Here is a 12,299-nt window from a genome sequence, read left to right as displayed (position 1 = left end):
TTTCTTTCCATTTCGCCGTTTTTTTGTTCAAATTGAAGTGTTATTACGAGCAAGGATAGATAAAAATAGTCGCCGAGTAAAAGCATAATCCCATTCCCTCAGGTAAACCAGTGTTTTTACTTTTAAAATGTTTCGCATCCGAACCAAAGGTGCTTTGACAAATGGCGCCGACAAGTCCGCATATCGCTATTTTCAAACACGTAGAACTTTTTTAGTAAAGCACCAAAAAACTTAGTAAACCCTTAGGATACCGGTTATGTATCGAACTTTGAACTGTGAAAATAAAAACCTTATCTTTGCAGTACTTTTCTTATTTTCTGCATATTTCTGTCGTTTGACCGCGGTGGAGGCTGCGATGTGCCCCTGATACATTACCCCTTGCTTGTAGCTATCTTTATGTATTGGTATTTTCGCTACCTCTATTTAGTTTTGTTTTTCCGTGCTATTATCATTTATTCCCTAGGATTCATCACTTCCGTCTGAAGTAATCCTCATAAATCTAGGGACCAACTCGTCCACAATAGCTTACCAACAAAAGTTTCCGAAAACACCAAGATATACCCATAACATTGACAACACTGAGTATTTGAGTAAGCTTGATTAGCTAGCACAGGACCTGTGCCAAATGGATCCAAGATTACTGGTGTCTTCCGTGTATGATTAACCATTAGAAACAGCTGATCTGCCATTTTCTTCTCGTATGAACCGATGCTAATCAAAGGAACAGTCCTTTGTCAACAGACCTGGTCCAGTTCGGTTCGGTTTTGATCGGAACCATTTGAGACCGCTTCCTGATCAGGTTTGGATTTACGGGACCGTTCCCGGGGTGAACGTCTGCGTACATAGGGGACAGGTCTGGTCAATGTAAGTGGATTTTTAATATTAACCATTTCCTAATCCGCAGTAACTACAAAGAGCTTACTGACCGTATTTATTTGGGACAGGTCCCGCGTATACAGCGACAAGTGTTGCATACGCGACCCTAAAACAGGCCGTTCAAAGTGTTTAACGAGGGCCATGCGATATTGGGATCGAAAGGGTTTCAAAACTAACCCAGCATTTTGCAGGTCTCAAAGTCGGACACGATCGGGACTTGATATGTGATACGGAAAACAGGTGCAATGTGAACGAAAGGCCTATCCGGTTGGTGATTAGAATAGATGTATTTGGAAGCGGTCTCCAGTGATCATAGCCTGGGGGGCTTTGAGCGCTATGCAAACTATTGCTATCGTTAAGATGCCGAATTTACAAATACCCGTTTTAAATCTGCCACTTTTACACATGATCTTTCCTCTTATAAATATTAAAATAACGCAGTGAAATTTTTAAGACGGATTCCGCTAAAAGTTCGAGCCATAAAAGAGTGCAAAAATTAAGTACCAAAAACCTACTCATTGTACGGTTACATTTTACATACTAATTGAAACATCTCACTAAAATTCATTTGTCTAAGTGACCCGTGATTAAACTCTAAAGCATTCTCGAGAAAATTAAAGTCAAACCTCGTAAAAAATGTTTAAAAAACGCGCCATTTTGTTTTTAACTGGCGTGAAACGTCCGTTTTTACTGAAATGTAGATAATTTCAAAACCATTTTTTCTCTCGCGGGGTCAGCTTGAGAGCTAAAGTTTTGATAGGTTTTTGTTAGCTGTACTCAAACTGTTACCATGCTACTGAGATCTTTGTGGTAACTTTATTTTTTTCTTGAAAGTCTTTAAAATTAGACTTGTTATATATTACTTCCAGAAAATTATCTTCAGTTTTATGCATTAGGAATTGCTAATGAACTTATGTTTCATCCAAATCAGTTAGTATTAATTATTTAAAGTGTCTATACAGCCTCCAGGTTTTTTGTGGTTTCTGTACTTTAATGAGTACTATCTTGACATCGTTTTAAAACAAAAATAAAAATGCGCTTTCCTCGTGCCTGTTCCTTAAATGTTGAATAAATTATTATAACAATAGAGTTGATGTTCGCGGGCGTAAATATGTTTTTAGCCCGACTCAGGGGCGAGGGTTAAAATGAGCTCTGAGAAGGGCCAGAAACATATTTACGCCCAACAACATCAACTCTATTGTTATAATAATTTATTCAACATTTAAGGTGGCTCGACCCAGTTTTTTTCGTGCGATACCTATCAACTTTGAAACCCTTATACTTAAAGGAATTAATGTCAATGACATATCCACTATATTACATGGATTACACATAGACTAAACTGCAATATGATATAAATTTTTGGGAGATCAGAATGAATATCACGTGACAATGACGTCACACAGGTTTTTGCTCTGAATCGAATTTTAGCCCTTAACCACATTTTCTCTGGAGATCCTCTACGCTACGTCTACATTGGGTCTTTGCCTTGAGCTCTGCGGAGTTTGATCGAAATCTACAAGAGGAATTTTGAAATATCTTGGAATTTGTTTTTAGATGGTATAATTTATGCGTAAAATAAAGACAAGACTTCATATAAAGAAATTTGCTTCTTTTTTATGTTTAATGAGAGGCTTTAGCCCTCAGTCCTTTTAAAAATGTCCCATATCTGATGTCCAAACCGTAAAAAGTAGGTAGACTTGCGCGATTTCGAAAAATATGAAATATATGAATCATAGTGAAGCTCAATGTTTAGCTCTATTTACCAATTTTACGCCTACTTTCGCAAAAAACACGATTATTTCAAAACTCGTCGATGAATTTTCCCCAAAAATTTTCAGGGTGGCAATTGATCAGTTTACTACACAACCCCTGAATTTGATGCTCATTGAAAACTTTTAAGGTTGTCTAACATAAACGTAAAATTGAGTAAATATTGAAGCGATCGTAGTTTTGAATAATTTTGTGCTCTGGGATTTCCTATTGTTTCGAGTTGAGCACAACATCGAATTCCTGTGCACCACGCGTGAAATAACTACGCTTGGCCACCTTCCGAAAGCGTACCGAAATCTTTCGGAATATGGTAATATTCTCGAGTTCAAGTAAACAATAATGAATGAATAAAACTCAAAGCCGGTTATGTTTTGACGCCATTCCAGTCATTTACATATAACTTGACAGCATACTCAGAAACTTACACGGTGGGCACAGAATGACTCAAAATCGCTCAAGTTCGCCATTCATTTTGTTCAGCGGTTACGCGCGGTATTGGCGCCTTATTTCAAAATGGCGGCTCTCTCTGTGGATGAAGTCCGTGAAATGGTTGATATTCCAAAAGGTTTTTCTCGTGGTTATAAGAGTGGCTGAAGCTAAAAATGGGTTTTCTGTCCCCATTTGTGTCCTTTGGTAAAACTCAAAAGGCAGAAACAATTTCTTTCACTACATTACGGCCAGTTTAGCAGCTTTTTTCTCTCCTTTCTGGTGTAACAGAGCGTTTATATGTTGTCAACCAAATACCTCAAGCGGACTTTGATAGGAAAAAAAAAATCGGGAAGTAGAGTATCCGTCCTGGCATCCGAAAAGAAGAACTGGAATTTTCTGTACAAATTAAGCAAAGGCAAACTATCCCTAACTTTTCACTTTGGAGAGTATGTACTTAAGCTTATGCTGTGGACAACATTTGTTTTTATGAGTTGCAGTTGTGCATAACCCCTTATCATCACGGTGTTCACCAAATCTTGTGTAAATAGCGGCATTTTGTTCGCACGGTTTTACTTTGTAGTGTTTTCCTGCAAACAAATAAATAATTACGAGTAAGAAGTGGATAGTTAGCTGAGATGACAATTATTAAAGTTATGAAAATACCATACTGTTTTGACTGTGGGAGTGAGGGGTCTCCAAAATGAAGGGGTCAAGAATGCTTGTCAGTTAAACAACATATATACCATAGTCAGAGAAATGAAAGCTCTGCCTTTAAATTCTAAAACGATGGTTAGAATAATTCTAACCATAGTTGTTATTGCAGTCACCCTAACAAATACCAAAATCTAAAAATATTTACACCCACCTTTAGGGGTAAACAACATCAGAATGAAGATTTTTTTGTATCTTTTTAATGCTTTTAGGGGGCTTTTGAGAACCCTTAAGCCTTCAGAAGCACTTCGTAACAGACATTGTGGGTGGGTACAACAAAATAGTGATACCCCATTTCCCCATAATTATAAATAATCAATACAGTCAATACAAGACAAGATAAAATTCAATTTATATTTGTTAACCATTTTTTCTTCAAGTGCTGAAACAGCTTTTAACCTTAAATATTATCTTTCACATACCGGTAAATCAATATGTTGTTGAGAAATATATATATAACAAGCTCAAAATATCTGACCTGTGTTCACATTCACTGTATGTCATAAGAAATACTAAGCAATGGGCCACTTGGCTAGGACACAGACTTTACCTTTTTTACCATACGAAATACTAAGCAAAAATTGAAGAACAGCCAAGATTTCAAAAAATCAAAAAAATAAATAGAGCCAAAAATGTCTGACCGGTCTTCAACAGGGTACCCATTCACTGTAGTTTGATGCTAATAAATTATGCTAAGTTAAAAAAAAAGGGAAAGAGCTGTTGTGTTAAAAAATATATTGAGCTTAAAAATGACTGGCCTGTGATCAACTGTATCAATACACAACTTCTGTATTCTAGAATGCTAAGTTGTTTAGTTGTTATAAAATAAATCAAAGTCAAAAGGACATAAAAAACAGCTATAGTAGATTACAAATAGAGCTGAGGCATTTATATCTTAAGCAAATGACTGACATGTGTTCAACAGTAGACACTGCATTCAATGTATTCTGTTATTAATTAAATTCTGTTCAGTTAAAAATATTTACAAAATATATATTCAATCAGCTTAAATTTTTTAAATAGAGCTGTTGCCTTAATAAATATGAAATCTACAGTACACACATCAACTGTATTCTATAATGCTAAGCTAAAAATATATTCAAAGTACATCAACGATTAAAAATAGAGTTGATTTCTAATATCCTGAGCTAAGCTAAGATTAAAATAATACAACTGTCTTAATAAATATCCTGAGCTAGGCTAGGATCCAAAAAGAACTTCTGTCTTAATAAATATCTTGAGCTTATTCAGCTAAGATTCAAATAGAGCTTCTGTCTAAACTAATATCTTGAGCTTATTAAGCTAAGATGCAAATAGAGCTGCTGTCTCATTAACATTTACTATTTTGAGTTTATTAAGCTAAGATACAACAGCCCCATTCCTGAGCCAAAAATATGTGACCTTTGTTCTATACCATACACATTCACTGTAATCTATTTTTGTGCTAAGTGATAACCGGTAACAGCTTATATTTTTAACACAGCTGTTGTCTAATAAACCAAACCAAAAATACCTGATATGTTGACAGCTTAAACATTCACTATGTTGCTGTTAAAAAAAATACTTGCTCACTTGAAAGATAAGTGATGATAGCCTCTTAATGGGTATTTCTGCAGAAATCAAAGATCTCAAGATTGAAGCGAAGAGCTCAAATTGACCAAAATTTGCTTGATCAAATTGAAAACTCTGATATTAATTATAAAACCATCAAAGCTTGTGAACACTACATAAAATATTTGCAATTTCTGAATTTTGGCATTTGACCACATTTCACGAGAAAAGCAAAGGGAAATATTATGGGTACCCATAGAGTGGCTCGTCAGTTAAATTATTTAAAAAAAATATGCGGTTGCATGCTGTTTATATAAATAACAAGCTTCCAGTAGATGTGACCCTGGCTTGGTTCCCCAGTCAATTCCTAGATGCAGAAATGTAAAAAAAGTAAGACTCAAAATGGCAGATTTCTAATGTAGTGGGGTTAATCATATATCATCATATGCTTATAGAAAGAAAGTGTTAAGCAATCACAATGGTGTAATTATAGAGGGCTATTAAGAGCAAAAAAAACTGATTAGGCCATATCTAGCTAACATAGAAGAGGTGCAATAATATGACAATCTATTGTTATTGATTGCCAACAGAAATCTAAACAATTTCAAGGCTACTACAGTACTAGAACCTTTATTGATTATTCATAAACAGTACTTTACGGTATTGTGTGTGTACTGTTGTACTTGTGCTTATAAAAACAAAATTTCATAAACACAGCAAACAAAAGTTGAGTGCTGAAAAATATTTCACGAGTTAATTAGGAAAGCGAACAAGTGGAATATTTTTCAACACTCAACTCAAAGAGAAATTTCATATCTCTAAGCAGCCAAGTAATATTCTATTTATTATATAAACTTGGAAAAGAGCGATTTATTATGTAACCATAGTAACGGTTATCTCCGCATGTTCACGTGTGAAGATATCATTTTTTTGCGCGAAAGCTCACCTGGTATTTCACTGGTGTTTATATAGTAAATAGACATTAGATTGAGCTTACCTGATAAACAAAATCAAGTTAAATCGTAGAAACGTACTGCCTTTGACCTTTGGATACTTCTCGTGTCATTTTCTTACTGGCAGAAACACCCAGAAAGCTGGAGGTAGGTAAACGCCAGGCCAGTTGGTCTCTAGAACAGTTGATATCTGTTCGAAGGTGATCGCAAAATTACACCGTTAAACACGAGTAACCCTGAAGGCGCACGCTTCTTTCTTAAAAAACTAAAAACATACGATCGAAATTTAACCTACTCTTAATGCTATGATGACAAAATCAAAAAGTTTTAGCAGAAACTGACGGAAATGAATGGAGCCGAAAAAAGGCACTTTTCATTTCAGAGGCACTGGAACACGAAGCGGCTAAAATATCAAAGCTGTGGTGTCTACAAAAACAAAGAAACCTACCTTTATTTGGTACCAAATTAAAGCTCTTTCCTTCTACTTCAAAGATGGCTTCGTAGCATTTAGCTTCCGACCTCATAGGGCCCTCTGGGAAGGGCTAAAAAACGTCATTTCCTGCTCCGCTAAATTCGTACCCAGTCTGCCGAAAATAGACCTCGTCCAATATGGCGTTTAGTCACACGCATGGCGAGCGATTTTGAGTCATTCTGTGCCCACCGTGCTTACTTCGTTTACACTTTCTTTCTTTTGATGTTTAGCGTAGCATTTAGTACTTCTGCATTTCTTGTTGTTGGCATTTTTAACTTTAAACTCAGCCAAGACGTCGACCACACAAGAAAAGTTGTGGCGTGACAATTTCTTTTCCTTTGTTTACTTTAAAACGGACTATATTTCGGAAATATTTCGGTGAGCTTTCGGAAGGTAGCCAAGCGTAGTCATTTTACGCGTGGTGCACAGGAATTCGATGTTGTGCTCAACTCGAAACAATAGGAAATCCCAGAGCACAAAATTATTCAAAACTACGAGATCGCTTCAATATTTACTCAATTTTGCGTTTATATTAGACAGCCTTAGAGGTTTTCAATGAGCATCAAATTCAGGGATTGTGTAGTGTAAAGATCAATTGTCACCCTGAAAAATTTTGGGGAAAATTCATCGACGAGTTTTAAAATAATCGTGTTTTTTGCGAAAGTAGGCGTAAAATTGGTAAATAGGGCTAAACATTGAGCTTCACTATGATTCGTATATTTCATATTTTTCGAAATCGCGCAAGTCTACCTACTTTTTACGGTTTGGACATCAGATATGGGACATTTTTAAAAGGACTGAGGGCTAAAGCCTCTCATTAAACATAAAAAAGAAGCAAATTTCTTTATATGAAGTCTTGTCTTTATTTTACGCATAAATTATACCATCTAAAAACAAATTCCAAGATATTTCAAAATTCCTCTTGTAGATTTCGATCAAACTCCGCAGAGCTGAAGGCAAAGACCCAAGGTAGACGTAGCTTGGAGGATCTTGAGAGAAAATGCGGTTAAGGGCTAACATTTGATTCAGAGCAAAACCCTGTGTGACGTCATTGCCACGTGATATTCATTCCGATCTCCCAAAAATTTATATCATATTGTAGTTCATTCTATGTATAATCCATGTAATATAGTAGATATGTCATTGACATTAATCCCTTTAAGTTTGAGGGTTTCAAAGTTGATAGGTATCGCTAGAAAAAAACTGGGTCGAGCCACCTTAAGGAACAGGCACGAGGAAAGCGTAACCCAATTTAATTTGGGAATTTAGCCATGAAACACACAAATGTCTCGAAAGAGAAATGCCCTGTGGATTGACCGCGCTCTATCCGATACACCTCAATAAGTTGCCACGTATCCAGCGTGGTTGACCCGATGGTGTAGTGGATAGCACGCCTGACTAGTAACAGGGAGACGCGGGTTCGAATCCAGCTCGGGGCATACAATTTTTCTTTCATTTCAGAGACGTGTGTCGAAAGCCATCTGTAATTTATTTACATCTTTCTTTCAACATCAACTCTATTACTATCATAATTATTTCAGAGGACAATATGTTAAGGAATCAAAAACAGTAAGCGATATCTTGAACACTGCCGTTGCGAGTCGGCGTTTTATTTCTGATTGAAAACTAGGTTTAAAAGTTCACAAAACTCGGCAGAAAACAGGCAAATTACTCAAAACAATCTTTGCTTGAAGAAAAGGGATTTACAAAATTCTATCGGCAACACAGAAATAGTTGTTATTTAGAAGTGTTAAAATTAATTGTGCTGTTAACTGAACTGGCAGTTTGAAATATGCCTGGAATTCAACTGAGCGAGTTTCGCTCGACGAAGAGAAACTTACATTCACTAGCTTCGCCGCCTGGATTCTTCTTTGAGTTTCTGTAATTCCTCTTCATCTAGCTGAGAAGACTGACAATTTACTTTCCCGTTCAGTCCTTCAAACATTTTGTCATTATAAAGCTCAAAAACAGTTTTGAAGCGTCTCGTCTCAAATTAAACGAAGCTTGAAATTATGCCAGCTTGTGCCAGCCAGCAAGAAAACGGCGCGAACAGTTGAATGGTTTTCAGTTCTGATTGGCTGGCTTCGTTTTTTTCTTGTTTCGGATTGGTCCACCGAAGCGGGCTTAAATATATTTTAGCCCGCTGAACTCTTCATTTTAGCCCGCAAAATACGCTACAATGCTCGATGAAATGATTATAATTAGTTATTTTTCATACGTTGCCAATTGTAAAATGAAGTCGTAACGGCACCGTCATATTTTTTTACATGAAAATAAGAGCGGTTCGGGTTCGAGCCTTGGCCGGGGTCACTGCGCTGTGTTCTTGGCCAAGACACTTTACTCTCATAGTACCTATCTTTACCCAGGTGTATAAATGGATAGGTAAAGTCTGTGTCCGAGCCAAGTGGCCCATGCAGCCGGAGCTTATCCCGGTTTCCGCCGGCAGCAAATTCGCCGGTACCCATTAATACACCTGAGTGAGAGGCACTGTAAGAGTAAAGTGTCTTGCCCAAGAACACAACGCAGCTCCCCGGCCAGGGTTTGAATCCGGACTAGCATCCCATCCAGGGGGAGGAAGAAATACTCCTAGTCGCTTCTTATTTTGGGTATCTTGGGAAGTGTTTCAGCCATATGCCACGTGGCTGCCTAACTCCAGCAATATGTAAGTTAAGTCCATGATCGCGTATTTGCAAATAATATTTATCTGACATTCCGAAGTTTCGTATACAGCTATTTCAATAGCGAAGCGCGCTAGTGACCTCAGACAAACAAACCTGAATGGCGGACGATTTTCCTTAAACAATTTCTAAAACAACCGGTGTTTCTAAAACACTTTATTAAAACAAAAACTTCTCCTAGATGCCATCTATTTCTCTCAGAACACGCTGATGTTTTCTGTGCCTCGTGGGGATATATTCATTTGCATTCTATTTTCAGACCTTGCGCGCTTCGCTATTAACGTTAGTTGTCGGATGAAAGCGTCACAAGCTTACGAGACAAGACCGAATGGTAGTCTGGGATTCATTGCAGTTTTGCATATCGGTAGAAGAAATTCTACACGTTTGTATTTTTGCACACAAATTATATTTTCCCATTAAAACTTGTTCTGTAGCTTAGCTGTTGCATGCATTTGAGCTTTATACTTTTCTAAAATTCATGATGGCTAAAAGTACCTTGTTTCCGCAAGTCTCAATAAAGGAAAACGTACAAATATCACATTTTCTATGTCGTTATATCTCATTGCTTTTCAGCGCGAGCAGGAAACCTCAATACTACTAATACTACTTTTGATCCGAAAACGTGAATTGAAATAGCTGTAAATGAATACTGGCGAATTAAACACTGTGGGGTAGTCCTGAAATGGCCGAGCGTAGTTGAAATAATACTCCTGGTTGCATAATACTATAGAAATCTGAGAAAAATGCCAGTCGAATGGGCTACTAGGCTTGAACGCAGACTTTACCCTAACTTTTCATCTTAATCTCCCAGTGTTGTTATTTGCTCATTGTTTCCCTCTGCTATTCGGCAAATTTTTCAAAGTTCATTAAGAATAAACTACCTTCAAACTTTAGGTAAAAACAAATTCTCTTGTTTTTTTTTTGAAGAATAATCGAGTAGTAGCGATACTGTGACTCTAGCAAACAACATTCATGATTTATTCAAAGTTTTTTTTAAAAGCAATATTTTAAACCTTTCCCCGTTCAAATAGTAAATTATAGTCCTATATACCTTTCAACAGGAGAATACTGTACATGTACATGTTCACGATTAATATTTGCTAACAAATTCAGTACTTAAGTAACAAAAAAATATTTGTTGTTATGAAAAACATTTCACAATGAATTTCGTGTTTTCCAATACACAACGTTAAAACAATCTGTCTTGCAGTAACTTCCTGTCACTGCAACAGGAAGTCGTTGCAGTAACTTTCTGTCGTTTTATATATATGTCTGAATATAATTTATCAAAACCAGATCAAGGAAATTTTCACCTTTTAAAGCGCAAATCGCTGTAAAAAATCTCCAAACTCGATGATATAAAAACTAAAGGGAATGTCAGTCTTTTTTCTCTTCTCCTCTCTCTTCTTTACCTTTCAGCGCTGTATTTATTTATTTTTTTTCCCTTTCTTGTGGCGTTCTAAGTCAATTCGCGCAGTAACGTACTTGTTCAAGAATACTGACGTCACTTTTCTTTGACCCGGTTTTGATAAATTCAGACATATATATAAAACGCAAATACCAGCTATGATAACAGACGCATTGTTTTTCGTATAAAAGTTATAAAAGTAAGGAAAGTAAGTAAGGAAAGAAAAGAAAATACAGAGAACTTGCATAATATTTTTTCCTGATTACTTAACAAAGCTACCGAATGTATCATTCATTATAACCACAGGGCTAATTATGATAAACAATTCAGTTGAATTTACATAGTCAAAACGATTTTACAAATAAAGTAAAATTTAACTTCTTTAACAAAGAATAAAGTGTTCTTTCTACTCGGCTTAGATGCAAAACTGTAAGCTTAAAACATCGTTTTAAACAGCTTTAACTATAAAAATTGTAGCCGCTAGTGAAAGATTTTATAATTTATAATTTTATAATTTACCTACTTACTATAATTACTTAATTTACTTGGCCTCCAGCTTAGAACTTAATTAGAAGTCAAACTTAAGCACGGGGATGTTAAACATAATTTATTTATTTATTATTTAATTATTTATAAGGTTCACTTTTTTTACCATGCCCTAGTATTCTTTGTGAGTGAATCTTGATCTACATGAAGGAGTAACATGAGCTCCATTTTTTACTGGGTCTTGTCGTTAACAAGCGTGACCATATTGTTAAAACTCTCCTTTTCGTCAAACGGTAAGCTAGTTTTTAACTAGAATCTTGCGATGAAAAGCTACAAAAATAATTATTCTTCGTTACGCGAAGTGTTATTAAGCATGCAAATCTAAGAACATAGAGTGTAAATTTCTTTTACATCATTTGCTTTAAGGTGACGCAAACGCTTAGTATAAGGCCATCCCAATAAAATGTTTCGTTTCCCATCGCCCGACCGACACATTTTTTTCGAAAAGTAAAAAAAAAAATTCCAGGTTCACTATTCAAAGAAGCAAGTACTTCAATTTACAAGCACACGATCATGTTTTATTAACGCAATTGGTATGATGTAATGTCTTTGTCTTTAAATAAACATCGATACTATTTTATTTTAAGACTGTTAAGGAATAACGAACGAAAATACCACGTTTTCGAGTTGACTTTGTAATCAGGCTTTCTTACGTAGCAGCCCGGTCTTTCTGGAACCCAGAACCTTCAAGTGCTCATTCTTTTTTTATTTTTTTTTTTGTCCGATCGACCGACCCACCATCACAAGGGACGGGGCGATGGGAAACGAAACATTTTATTGGGATGGCCTAATCAGTTAATGTGTTTTTTGGTATCAAACAGGGTTGGTTTTCGAGCATTGTAAATGACACTTTCATACAGTAATACAGACCGTATTTGTCGTTTGCAGTAACTTCCAGGGTA

General features: G+C 36.1%; 1 long non-coding RNA gene across 2 annotated transcripts; it reads right to left on the bottom strand.

Annotated features, from left to right (window-relative positions):
- Positions 1-4,129: 4,129 nt before the first annotated feature.
- Positions 4,130-6,960, bottom strand: LOC144666478 (uncharacterized). Of its 2 annotated transcripts, XR_013573193.1 has the most exons (4): positions 6,742-6,960; positions 6,338-6,483; positions 5,325-5,707; positions 4,130-4,924 (listed from the first exon to the last, which is right to left on the bottom strand). It is a non-coding gene; the product is annotated as an uncharacterized LOC144666478 (long non-coding RNA). The 2 variants fall into 2 exon arrangements; XR_013573192.1 differs by having other exon boundaries at positions 4,130-5,707.
- Between the last annotated feature and the right edge of the window lie 5,339 nt (positions 6,961-12,299).

The sequence above is a fragment of the Oculina patagonica genome, chromosome 9, assembly GCF_052425735.1.
Source record: "Oculina patagonica isolate OP01 chromosome 9, crgOcupat, whole genome shotgun sequence".
NCBI lineage: Eukaryota > Metazoa > Cnidaria > Anthozoa > Scleractinia > Oculinidae > Oculina > Oculina patagonica.
This window is presented reverse-complemented; position numbering and strand designations above follow the sequence as displayed.